The sequence below is a fragment of the Aquarana catesbeiana genome, linkage group LG04, assembly GCF_042186555.1.
Source record: "Aquarana catesbeiana isolate 2022-GZ linkage group LG04, ASM4218655v1, whole genome shotgun sequence".
In the NCBI taxonomy this organism is placed as follows: Eukaryota; Metazoa; Chordata; class Amphibia; order Anura; family Ranidae; genus Aquarana; species Aquarana catesbeiana.
Window position 1 is genome coordinate 51520075 of NC_133327.1, and position 14384 is coordinate 51534458.

Sequence of the window (14384 nt, forward strand, 5' to 3'; positions counted from 1 at the left end):
TGAACCCTCTTGGGCATGGAGTTCACCAGAGCTTCACAGGTTGCCACTGGTGTCCTCTTCCACTTCTCCATGATGGAATCACAAAGCTAGTGGATGTTAGAGACCTCCCCCACCTTCCATTTGAGGATGCCCCACAGATGCTCAATAGGGTTTAAGTCTGGAGACATGCTTGGCCAGTCCATTACCTTTACCCTCAGCTTCTTTAGCAAGGCAGTGGTCATCTTGGAGGTGTGTTTGGGGTCGTTATCCTGTTGGAATATTGCCCTGTGGCCCAGTCTCCGAAGGGAGGGGATCATGCTCAGATTCAGTATGTCACAATGCATGTTGGCATTCATGATTTCCCTCAATGAACTGTAGCTCCCCAGTGCCGGCAGCACTCATGCAGCCCCAGACCATGACTCCCACCACCATCTTTGATTGTAGGCAAGACACACTTGTCTTTGTACTCCTCACTTGGTTGCCGCCACACACGTATGACACCATCTGAACCAAATAAGTTTATCTTGGTCTCATCAGACCACAGGATATGGTTCCAGTAATCCCTGTCCTTAGTCTGCTTGTCTTCAGCAAACTGTTTGCAGGCTTTCTTTTGCATCATCTTTAGAAGAGGCTTCCTTCTGGGATGACCAATTTGATGCAGTGTGTGGGGTATGGTCTGAGCACTGACAGGCCGACCTACCAATACTGGCAGCACTCATACGTCTATTTCCCAAAGACGACCTTTGGATATGATGCTGAGCATGTGCACTTTGGTCTTCGTCTTTGGTCGACCATGGTGAGGCCTGTTCTGAGCGGAACCTGTCCTGTTAAACCGCTGTATGGTCTTGGCCACCATGCTGCAGCTCATGACAAATGCAAAATACAACAGTACAGATGTGTAGTTATATAGGACAAAACATCTTTAGCAGTAAATCTGTACATTATCGCTGCACTCAAGTGACCTTATGCATGTCATGGTTAAAACAAGCCAAATAATGTGAGCTCCAACTAACCTAGGGTGTGAATGGGGCCTGAAAGTGAAATTTGTGTATTTGCACAAGAACAATGAGGATCCATTCACATCTGCATGTTTCCAAATGCACAGCAAACCACATAGAAAACACTATGTCATGGGTTTTGGTAATGTGCTATTAACGCGTATTACACTTGCATTGCCCTTAAATATCAATGGCACCCCAAGCACGGGTAGCAGACACACATCAATTGTGTGACAAACATGTTGCAAATGCACCAAAAAATGTTGTGAAAAAAGAACCACTCTTTGCTCCAAAAAAGCACTGGAATTTCTTTGGGATGTTTGTCATGTTTAGAGCAGCACATTAATTTATCCCCTATATAGATTTAGAAAGACCTTGCAAATTTTTATACTTTGAACACTTCTGGCAGCCTTAGGTCAAGTTAGAAGTTAGTTACATGTTCAGCAGTAGGGATGAGCCGAACACCCCCCGGTTCGGTTCGCACCAGAACCCGCGAACGGACCGAAAGTTCGCACGAACGTTAGAACCCCATTGACGTCTATGGGACTCGAACGTTCGAAATCAAAAGTGCTCATTTTAAAGGCTAATTTGCATGGTATTGTCCTAAAAAGGGTTTGGGGACCCGGGTCCTACCCCAGGGGACATGTATCAATGCAAAAAAAACTTTTAAAAACGGCCGTTTTTTCGGGAGCAGTGATTTTAATGATGCTTAAAGTAAAAAAAAAAAAGTGAAATATTCCTTTAAATATCGTACCTGGGGGGTGTCTATAGTATGCCTGTAAAGTGACGCGTGTTTCCCATGTTTAGAACAGTCCCTGCACCAAATGTCATTTTTAAAGGAAAAAATCTCATTTAAAACTGCTTGCGGGTTTAATGTCATGTCGGGTCATGGCAATATGGATGAAAATCAGTGAGACAAACGGCATGGGTACCCCCCAGTCCATTACCAGGCCCTTTGGGTCTTGTATGGATATTAAGGGGAACCCCGCACCCAAATTAAAATAAGGAAAGGTGTGGGGCCACCAGGCCCTATATACTCTGAACAGCAGTATACAGGCGGTGCAAACAAGACAGGGACTGTAGGTTTGTTGTTAAGTAGAATCTGTTTGTAATTTTGAACATTTTTAACGTGTTTAGCTCCAGCCAAAAAATCTTTTCTAAGCTTTTTGGAAAACATAGGGAAGGGTTATCACCCCTGTGACATTTGTTTTGCTGTCTTTCCTCCTCTTCAGAAGATTTCACCTCACTTTTTTGTCCCAATGAAAAATGTTTTTTGAAAATTTGGGTTTTTTTGTGGAACAAGGATTGGAAAGCATCAGTGGAAAGGAGAAATTGTTTTCCCATATTAACTCTTACAGGAGAGAATTTCCCTTCCTAGGGGTAGATTTCATCTCACTTCCTGTTGTCTCCTTCCGTTTGCAAGTAGGAGTCGTTTGTAAGTTAGATGTTTGAAAGTAGGGTCCTGCCCTATATACTCAGCAGAAATTTGGGCCTTAGGTGTTGCTGTGGCCACAACACTGTAAGCCCTCACAGGGCCCTGCTGTGAAATATTAGATCAAGAATTGTAATTACATGCCCCTGTTGAACAGGAGCTGAAAAATTAGGCCTTAGGCACTGGTGCTGGTGCCACAACACTGCAACCCCTCACAGACACTCTAGTTGGAACGCAGGAACGAGCCCTGCTGCAAAGTATTGCTTCAAAAATTGTAATTACACTCCCCTGTTAGACAGGGGCAGAAAAATTGGGCCTTAGGCACTGGTGCTGGTGCCACAACACTGCAAACCCTCATAGACACTCTAGTTGGAATGCAGGAACGAGCCATGCTGCAAAGTATTACATCAAAAATTGTAATTACACGCCCCTGTTAAACAGGGGCTGAAAAATTGTGCCTTAGGCAATGAAGGTGGCGCTTAGAACCAAAAATGTTCTTACAAGCTATCAGCGTGATGATTGAGGAGGAAGAGGATAATTACTCAGGGATAGTCACTCAGCATCAGCATAGGCAGTCTTTGAAGGGATCTGAGATTTCAAAAAAAATTATTCGGTTACATCAGCATCAGGTGCTTGGTAGCTGGTGGTGATCCAAGACTCATTCATTTTTATGAAGGTCAGCCGATCGACCGAGTCGGTGGACAGACGCACCCTGTGATCGGTTACCACGCCTCCAGCAGCACTGAATGTGCGTTCCGAAAGAACGCTGGATGCAGGACAGGCCAGTAGCTCAATTGCATACTGTGCAAGCTCTGGCCAGTGATCCATCCTCAAGACCCAGTAACCCAGAGGATTTTCGGTGGGAAAGGTGTCCAAGTCTGATCTTGCCCCTAGGTATTCCTGCACCATGTAAAACAGACGCTGGCGATGGTTGCTGGAACCGATCATACCTTGGGGCTGCGGACCAAAAAATTGTCTGAACGCATCGGTCAGACGGCCACCTTCTCCACCGCTCCTTCTTTGACTGACCGAAGCCTCAGCAACACATTGTCCAGAAACAGGAGTTTGTAACCTCCCAGTCTCTGGGAACGCGTTGCACAGACCTTTCTGCAAGGCCTCCCGAAGATGTTTCATCCTCTGCTCCCTCTGCGATGGCAAGATAAGGTCCGCAACCTTACCCTTGTAACGTGGATCAAGGAGGGTTGCCAGCCAGTATTGGTCCTTCTCCTTGATACCACGAATACGAGGATCCTTACGCAGGCTTTGCAGGATCAGGGAGGCCATGCAGCGTAGGTTTGCTGAGGCATTCGGTCCGGAGTCCTCTGGGTCACTAAGAACGACATGGTCCGCAGCCACCTCCTCCCAGCCATGTACAAGTCCATGTGTTTCTTGGGACTGATCCCTTAAAGACTGCTGCTGATGCTGAGTGCCAGGCTCCACCTCCATACTGACACAATCTTCCTCCTCCTCCTCTTCCTCCTCGTCCTCTTCCTGTGTGATCGGCGGGCACGCAGGAACACTGTCTGGATAAAGGGGGCCTTGAGAGCTAAGGAAGTCCTCCTCTTCCTGCCTCTGTTCTGCTTCAAGTGCCCTGTCCATTATTCCGTGCAGCGTGTGCTCCAACAGGTGGACAAGGGGGACAGTGTCACTAATGCATGCACTGTCACTGCTCACCATCCTCGTGGCCTCCTCGAATGGTGACAGGACAGTGCATGCATCCCTGATCATGGCCCACTGGCGTGGGGAAAAAAAACCAAGCTCCCCTGACCCTGTCCTGGTGCCATAGTCGCACAGGTACTCATTGATGGCCCTCTGCTGCGTGTGCAGCCGCTGCAGCATGGCCAACGTTGAGTTCCACCTGGTGGGCATGTCACAGATTAGGCGGTTCTTGGGCAGGTTAAACTCCTTTTGGAGGTCCGTCAGCCGAGCACTGGCATTATATGACCGGCGGAAATGCACACAGACTTTCCTGGCCTGCCTCAGGACATCCTGTAAGCCCGGGTACCTGCCCAAGAACCGCTGCACCACCAAGTTAAGGACGTGAGCCAAACAGGGCACATGGGTCATTTGTCCCTGTCGGAGGGCAGAGAGGAGGTTGGTGCCATTGTCGCAAACCACCATTCCTGCCTTAAGTTGGCGTGGCGTCAACCACCTCTGAACCTGCCCCTGCAGAGCTGACAGAACCTCTGCCCCAGTGTGGCTCCTGTCCCCCAAGCACACCAGCTCAAGCACCGCATGGCATCTTTTGGCCTGCGTACTTGCGTAGCCCCTTGAACGCCTACAGAGCACCGCTGGTTCCGGGGAAGAGGCCATGGAGGAAGAAGAAGAGGAGGGGGTGGAGGAGAGAGGTGTGTCACAATCAGCATTTTGGAGGCGTGGTGGCGGAACAACCTCCAACACTACTGCACCTTGTCCTGCATCCTTCCCAGCTGCCAGCAGAGTCACCCAATGCGCCGTGAAACTTAGGTAACGTCCCTGTCCATGCCTGCTGGACCATGAGTCAGCGGTAATATGCACCTTACCGCTGACCGCCCTGTCCAGCGAGGCATGGACATTGCCTTCCACATGCCGGTAGAGAGCCAGAATCGCCTTCCGTGAGAAAAAGTGGCGTTTGGGTACCTGCCACTGAGGAACCGCACATTCCACAAACTCACGGAAGGGGGCAGAGTCTACCAACTGAAAAGGCAGCAGTTGAAGTGCTAGCAATTTTGCCAAGCTAGCATTCAACCGCTGGGCATGTGGATGGCTGGGAGCAAACTTCTTTCGGCGGTGCAGCAGCTGGGGCAGGGAAATTTGCCTGGTACAATCTGACGTCGGTGTACCAAAAGCAGATTGCCCACAAGTACTTGGCTGTGACACACCTAATTCTACACCTTCATTCCTCTCACTGCAGGTCTCAGAGAGGACTGAAGGTCTAGTGGGGTTGGAAATCTCAGCTGATGAGGAGCAAGGAGAGATCCTCTTTGTTCTTTGGTGTGGGTCTTTTAGATACGCTTGCCAACGAACTGCATGGCAGGTCAACATATGTCTGGTCAAGCATGTGGTACCCAAGCGGGAGATGTTTTGGCCACGCGAGATACGCTTGAGACATATGTTGCAAATAGCAGCGGTGCGATCTGATGCACTCTTCTCAAAAAAGGCCCACACCAAAGAACTTTTTGAATAACGCGCAGAGACTGCAGCGCCCTGCACATGTGGAGCTTTGGGGTGTGATGCAGTCAATGTGCTGCCCTTAGGCTGGCCCCTGGAGGGCATCCTGCCTCGTTGGTGATGTGCCGCCGCCTCCTCCTCCTCCTCCTCCTCTCTCCTATCAGGCACCCACGTTGAGTCAGTGACCTCATCATCCCCTCCCTCCTCATCACTGGAGCAAACCTGGCAGTATGCTGCAGCAGGGGGAGCATGACTGCCAGATTGCTGTCCTTCTTGGGCACCCCCTCTGTCCGTGCTCATGTTACTGCCTTCATCGAGCTCAGTATCGTCATCAGAGCCTTCCAAACGCTGGGCATCCTCCTGGAGCATGTACCCAACACTGTGGTCAAACAGTTCGAGGGAATCCTCATGAGGACATGGTGGAGCTAGGGAAGGAGTCACTGATGACATTGAGCTGAGGGAAGAGGCCGCTGCTTTGCCAGACAAAGCACCCTGGGCATGGGTGAGAGAGGATGAGGAGGATGAGGACGGCTTGGTCATCCACTCGACCAAGTCTTCCGCATGTTGCGGCTCAACACGGCCAGCTGCCGAAAAAAAGGCCAAGCGTGTCCCATGGCCACGTGCTGATGAGGATGCACCGTCTCCACGACCAGCACTAGACACAGAGCCTGCTTGCCCTCTCTTATTGGCTTGTGACTGTCTGCCTCTCCTTCTTGGCCTTCCAGACATACTAATGGCCTGTAGCTGCACTAAGCCGGGATAGAACACCTGTAATTTTCTTCAAGTAGCTTTATATACTGTAACCAGACAAGCCTGCCTGTCAGTAGGAAGATAACAGGAACGGATCTAGCTGAACACTGTGAGCAGGACGCACTGTACTAAATGTAAATAGTCTAGCTGCCTGACCGTGGTACTAATAGGATCAAATAGAACACCTGTAATTTTCTTCAGGTAGCTTTATATACTGTAACCAGACAAGCCTGCCTGTCAGTAGGAAGATAACAGGAACGGATCTAGCTGTACACTGTGAGCAGGACGCACTGTACTAAATGTAAATAGTCTAGCTGCCTGACCGTGGTACTAATAGGATCAAATACAACACCTGTAATTTTCTTCAGGTAGCTTTATATACTGTAACCAGACAAGCCTGCCTGTCAGTAGGAAGATAACAGGAACGGATCTAGCTGAACACTGTGAGCAGGACGCACTGTACTAAATGTAAATAGTCTAGCTGCCTGACCGTAGTACTAATAGGATCAAATAGAACACCTGTAATTTTCTTCAGGTAGCTTTATATACTGTAACCAGACAAGCCTGCCTGTCAGTAGGAATTTAACAGGAACGGATCTAGCTGAACACTGTGAGCAGGACGCACTGCACTAAATGTAAATAGTCTAGAAGATAACAGGAACGGATCTAGCTGAACACTGTGAGCAGGACGCACTGCACTAAATGTAAATAGTCTAGAAGATAACAGGAACGGATCTAGCTGAACACTGTGAGCAGGACGCACTGCACTAAATGTAAATAGTCTAGAAGATAACAGGAACGGATCTAGCTGAACACTGTGAGCAGGACGCACTGCACTAAATGTAAATAGCAGGAACGGATCTAGCTGAACACTGTGAGCAGGACGCACTGCACTAAATGTAAATAGTCTAGAAGATAACAGGAACGGATCTAGCTGAACACTGTGAGCAGGACGCACTGCACTAAATGTAAATAGCAGGAACGGCTCTAGCTGAACACTGTGAGCAGGACGCACTGCACTAAATGTAAATAGCAGGAACGGATCTAGCTGAACACTGTGAGCAGGACGCACTGCACTAAATGTAAATAGTCTAGAAGATAACAGGAACGGATCTAGCTGAACACTGTGAGCAGGACGCACTGCACTAAATGTAAATAGCAGGAACGGATCTAGCTGAACACTGTGAGCAGGACGCACTGCACTAAATGTAAATAGCAGGAACGGATCTAGCTGAACACTGTGAGCAGGACGCACTGCACTAAATGTAAATAGCAGGAACGGATCTAGCTGAACACTGTGAGCAGGACGCACTGCACTAAATGTAAATAACAGGAACGGATCTAGCTGAACACTGTGAGCAGGACGCACTGCACTAAATGTAAATAGCAGGAACGGATCTAGCTGAACACTGTGAGCAGGACGCACTGCACTAAATGTAAATAGCAGGAACGGATCTAGCTGAACACTGTGAGCAGGACGCACTGCACTAAATGTAAATTGCAGGAACGGATCTAGCTGAACACTGTGAGCAGGACGCACTGCACTAAATGTAAATAGTCTAGAAGATAACAGGAACGGATCTAGCTGAACACTGTGAGCAGGACGCACTGCACTAAATGTAAATAGCAGGAACGGATCTAGCTGAACACTGTGAGCAGGACGCACTGCACTAAATGTAAATTGCAGGAACGGATCTAGCTGAACACTGTGAGCAGGACGCACTGCACTAAATGTAAATAGTCTAGAAGATAACAGGAACGGATCTAGCTGAACACTGTGAGCAGGACGCACTGCACTAAATGTAAATAGCAGGAACAGATCTAGCTGAACACTGTGAGCAGGACGCACTGCATTAAATGTAAATAGTCTAGATAGAAGATAACAGGAACGGATCTAGCTAAACTGAATACAGTGTATATATATATATGCAACACCTGGGATGCATATATATACACAATACACTGTAAGTGCAGCTAACTGACTGACTGTTCTGCCTAATCTATCTAACTCAAATCAAATGACACTGTCTCTCTCTCTCTCTATCTCTCAGCACACCGGAACACACACTACACAGGGCCGCCGTGCAGGCGGCCTTATATAGTGTGGGGTGTGTACTAAATCCCCTGAGCCATAATTGGCCAAAGCCACCCTGGCTTTGGCCAATTACAGCTCTCTCTACTGACGGCGCTGTGATTGGCCAAGCATGCGGGTCATAGTGCATGCTTGGCCAATCATCAGCCAGCAATGCACTGCGATGCCGCAGTGAATTATGGGCCGTGACGCGCCACACGAATTTAGCGCGAACGGCCCATAACGTTCGCAATTCGGCGAACGATCGAACAGCCGATGTTCGAGTCGAACATGGGTTCGACTCGAACACGAAGCTCATCCCTATTCAGCAGCACTCCACCAACAAAAATATTGTGTGACTGCTGACATATACTGCATCAGTACAAATAGATTCACTCTGTTTATTTGTTGATGCAACCATGGTGTCTGGTGTGATGGCAAATTCATAAGACTCAGCTATCACCAGAACAGCAATAGATTAGAAATGTTCAACTGGGAGCCCTTGTTCCAGTGACAGCTGCCTAAAATTGTATTTTCCTCACTTTTGAGAAACTTTTTTTTTTTCCTGTTGAGCACATAGGACAGTAAGACTTCTTGTACACTGCTGGTAAACGGACGTTTATGAGCAGTTGGGTGTTTTTTTTCAGCTGCCCTTGAACATCCTCTGTTATCTTATCAGTACATGTACACAGGGTCGTTTCTAGTCATTTCTAGGCAGTTGAGTTTAGAAGCATTTTTTGGAAAGCAAACAATTGCATTTAGGATGGATGTTCAGAGGCATTTGAAACCCCAAATGCCCGTAACAGCTTAAAATACACAATTATTGCGCTTCCCAATAACCCAAGCAGTTCAAATTTGTAGGTAACAAAAATACATAAGTTATACATCCGTTCCTATGACAACGTCCATTAGGATGAAACGTATGTCGGAAGGCAGACGCGCTGATGTCATCGTTTCCATTCCACTGTGAACGGGTGCATGCAGGCCGGCCGGCCGGCTGTTCCATATACATGCTTTTAATCATACTTTTTATGTAAGTGCAATTTTCCTCTATTTTAATAAATTGATTATGCGGATTCACACTATGGAGAATGTATTTTTCATTTCCTTGGGTTTTCCTTGCTGACCATTCGTTTCCTCTGGGCGGAGAGTTCTGGTAATCTATTTTTTGTGATGAGACAGATGGTGGTGTCCCCGCAGAGTGGATTTTCAATATAAGCTGGGTTAAAGCTTACTTTTGGTAAGCGTACATCTTTATAGGTGGTGGATTTCACTGGGTGTCTACTGATGAACTTTTAATCACCATCTGTGGATTTAATTGATCTCAAAGACTTTTTTTATATATTTTTTTATTTTTAGACACTATTCTTATTTAAGTCATCATTATTCACTTACTTATTTTAATATAATTTTATAATTTATGTCACATATGGTATCCAGGTATTATAATCTGGGTCGGATTATACACTGTGTTTTTTATTTGTTAAATTTATGAGATTAGTTTTTCATATTTTTTTAGATCACTGATTTATTCGCCTGTAACAGCTTGTAAACGCGTGTAAATGCGGTAACTCACGTTTAGCCGTGTTTCAGTTACAGCCGTTTTTAATGAAGATACATTTTGACTACTGTAATTGCAAAAAAAATGGTTCTAAATGCAGATGTGGCTAAACACAGCATGTAAACACGGCAAAACAGACGTTTTAAACGTAGGTTACTATCTGTCAACTTTAATCGTTCAGGAGAGGTTTTAAAACATCCTGTGTACATTAAGCCTAAGTGAAGAGAAATGTCCACAATGGGAAATAGAAAATAAAAAAAAAACATGGCATGGGTAGCATGGTACTTTATGAATAAAACAGCATTACATTGCAAACACTTGAAAACTGCATGGACATTATTTTATTATGTTTTATTTAACCACTTGACGACCGCCTCACGCCGATGTACGTCGGCAAAGTGGCACGGACAGGCAAAATCACGTACATGTACGTGATTTGCCTTCCGCGGGTGGGGGGTCCGATCGGACCCCCCCCCGGTGCCCGAGGCGGTCGTCTTTTGTCCAGCGGCGATCCGTGATGAGGGGGAGACCATCCGTTCGTGGCCCCCCCCTCGCGATCGCCGCCGGCCAATGAGAACACTCCTTTGCTGCTGTATGCTAAACAGCAGCAAAGGAAGTGATGTCATCTCCCCTCGGGTCGGTATTTTCCGTTCCGGCCCGAGGAGAGAAGACATCTATGTGAGTGCACAACACACACACACACAGTAGAACATGCCAGGCACACAAAACACCCCGATCCCCCCCGATCCCCCCCCAATCACCCCCCCCCCCTGTCACAAACTGACACCAGCAGTTTTTTTTTTTTTTTTCTGATTACTGCATAGTGTCAGTTTGTGACAGTTACAGTGTTGGGACAGTGAGTATTACCCCCCTTTAGGTCTAGGGTACCCCCCTAACCCATCTAATAAAGTTTTAACCCCTTGATCACCCCCTGTCACCAGTGTCACTAAGCGATCATTTTTCTGATCGCTGTATTAGTGTCGCTGGTGACGCTAGTTAGTGAGGTAAATATTTAGGTTCGCCGTCAGCGTTTTATAGCGTCAGGGACCCCCATATACTACCTAATAAATGTTTTAACCCCTTGATTGCCCCCTAGTTAACCCTTTCACCACTGATCACCGTATAACCGTTACGGATGACGCTGGTTAGTTCGTTTATTTTTTATAGTGTCAGGGCACCCGCCGTTTATTACCGAATAAAGGTTTAGCCCCCTGATCGCCCGGCGGTGATATGCGTCGCCCCAGGCAGCGTCAGATTAGCGCCAGTACCGCTAACACCCACGCATGCAGCATACGCCTCCCTTAGTGGTATAGTATCTGATCGGATCAATATCTGATCCGATCAGATCTATACTAGCGTCCCCAGCAGTTTAGGGTTCCCAAAAACGCAGTGTTAGCGGGATCAGCCCAGATACCTGCTAGCACCTGCGTTTTGTGCCTCCGCCCAGCCCACCTAAGTGCAGTATCGATCGATCACTGTCACTTACAAAACACTAAACGCATAACTGCAGCGTTCGCAGAGTCAGGCCTGATCCCTGCGATCGCTAACAGTTTTTTTGGTAGCATTTTGGTGAACTGGCAAGCACCAGCCCCAGGCGTCAGGTTAGCGCCAGTACCGCTAACACCCACGCACGCAGCATACACCTCCCTTAGTGGTATAGTATCTGAACGGATCAATATCTGATCCGATCAGATCTATACTAGCGTCCCCAGCAGTTTAGGGTTCCCAAAAACGCAGTGTTAGCGGAATCAGCCCAGATACCTGCTAGCACCTGCGTTTTGCCCCTCCGCCCGGCCCAGCCCAGCCCACCCAAGTGCAGTATCGATCGATCACTGACACTTACAAAACACTAAACGCATAACTGCAGCGTTCGCAGAGTCAGGCCTGATCCCTGCGATCGCTAACAGTTTTTTTTGTAGCGTTTTGGTGAACTGGCAAGCACCAGCCCCAGGCAGCGTCAGATTAACGCCAGTACCGCTAACACCCACGCACGCACCGTACACCTCCCTTAGTGGTATAGTATCTGATCGCATCAATATCTGATCCGATCAGATCTATACTAGCGTCACCAGCAGTTTAGGGTTCCCAAAAACGCAGTGTTAGCGGGATCAGCCCAGATACCTGCTAGCACCTGCGTTTTGCCCCTCCGCCCGGCCCGGCACAGCCCACCCAAGTGCAGTATCGATCGATCACTGACACTTACAAAACACTAAACGCATAACTGCAGCGTTCGCAGAGTCAGGCCTGATCCCTGCGATCGCTAACGTTTTTTGGTAGCGTTTTGGTGAACTGGCAAGCGCCAGCGGCCTAGTACACCCCGGTCGTAGTCAAACCAGCACTGCAGTAACACGTGGTGACGTGGCGAGTCCCATAAGTGCAGTTGAAGCTGGTGAGGTGGCAAGCACAAGTAGTGTCCCGCTGCCACCAAAAAGACAAACACAGGCCCATCGTGCCCATAGTGCCCTTCCTGCTGCATTCGCCAATCCTAATTGGGAACCCACCGCTTCTGCAGCGCCCGTACTTCCCCCATTCACATCCCCAACCAAATGCAGTCGGCTGCATGAGAGGCATTTTTATGTCCTCCCGAGTACCCCTACCCAACGAACCCCCAAAAAAGATGTTGTGTCTGCAGTAAGAGCGCGGATATAGGCGTGACACCCGCTATTATTGTCCCTCCTGTCCTGACAATCCTGGTCTTGCATTGGTGAATGTTTTGAACGCTACCATTCACTAGTTGAGTATTAGCGTAGGGTACAGCATTGCACAGACTAGGCACACTTTCACAGGGTCTCCCAAGATGCCATCGCATTTTGAGAGACCCGAACCTGGAACCGGTTACCGTTATAAAAGTTAGTTAAAAAAAAAGTGTAAAAAAAAAAAAAAATATGAAATAAAAAAAAATAGTTGTTGTTTTATTGTTCTCTCTCTCTCTATTCTCTCTCTCTATTGTTCTGCTCTTTTTTACTGTATTCTATTCTGCAATGTTTTATTGTTATTGTTATTGTTATTGTTATTATGTTTTATCATGTTTGTTTTTCAGGTGTGTAATTATTTACACTTTACTGTGCTTTATTGTTAACCATTGTTAACCATTTTTTTGTCTTCAGGTACGCCATTCACGACTTTGAGTGGTTATACCAGAATGATGCCTGCAGGTTTAGGTATCATCTTGGTATCATTCTTTTCAGCCAGCGGTTGGCTTTCATGTAAAAGCAATCCTAGCGGCTAATTAGCCTCTAGACTGCTTTTACAAGCCGTGGGAGGGAATGCCCCCCCCCCCACCGTCTTCCGTGTTTTTCTCTGGCTCTCCTGTCTCAACAGGGAACCTGAGAATGCAGCCGGTGATTCAGCCAGCTGACCATAGAGCTGATCAGAGACCAGAGTGACTCCAAACATCTCTATGGCCTAAGAAACCGGAAGCTACGAGTATTTCATGACTTAGATTTCGCCGGATGTAAATAGCGCCATTGGGAAATTGGGGAAGCATTTTATCACACCGATCTTGGTGTGGTCAGATGCTTTGAGGGCAGAGGAGAGATCTAGGGTCTAATAGACCACAATTTTTTCAAAAAAGAGTACCTGTCACTACCTATTGCTATCATAGGGGATATTTACATTCCCCGAGATAACAATAAAAATGATTAAAAAAAAAAATATGAAAGGAACAGTTTAAAAGTAAGATTAAAAAAGCAAAAAAATAATAAAGAAAAAAAAAAAAAAAAAAAAAAACACCCCTGTCGCCCCCTGCTATCGCGCTAAGGCGAACGCAAGCGGCGGTCTGTCGTCAAACATAAACAGCAATTGCACCATGCATGTGAGGTATCACCGCGAAGGCCAGATCGAGTGCAGTAATTTTTCCAGTAGACCTCCTCTGTAAATCTAAAGTGGTAACCTGTAAAGGCTTTTGAAGGCTTTTAAACATGTATTTATTTTGTTGCCACTGCACGTTTGTGCGCAATTTTAAAGCATGTCATGTTTGGTATCCATGTACTCGGCCTAAGATCATCTTTTTTATTTCATCAAACATTTGGGCAATATAGCGTGTTTTAGTGCATTAAAATTAAAAAAAGTGTGTTTTTTCCCCAAAAAATGCGTTTGAAAAATCGCTGCGCAATTACTGTGTGAAAAAAAAAAATGAAACACCCACCATTTTAATCTGTAGGGCATTTGCTTTAAAAAAATATATAATGTTTGGGGGTTCAAAGTAATTTTTTTGCAAAAAAAAAAAACTTTTTCATGTAAACAATAAGTGTCAGAAAGGGCTTTGTCTTCAAGTGGTTAGAAGAGTGGGTGATGTGTGACATAAGCTTCTAAATGTTGTGCATAAAATGCCAGGACAGTTCAAAACCCCCCCAAATGACCCCATTTTGGAAAGTAGACACCCCAAGCTATTTGCTGAGAGGCATGTCGAGTCCATGGAATATTTTATATTGCGACACAAGT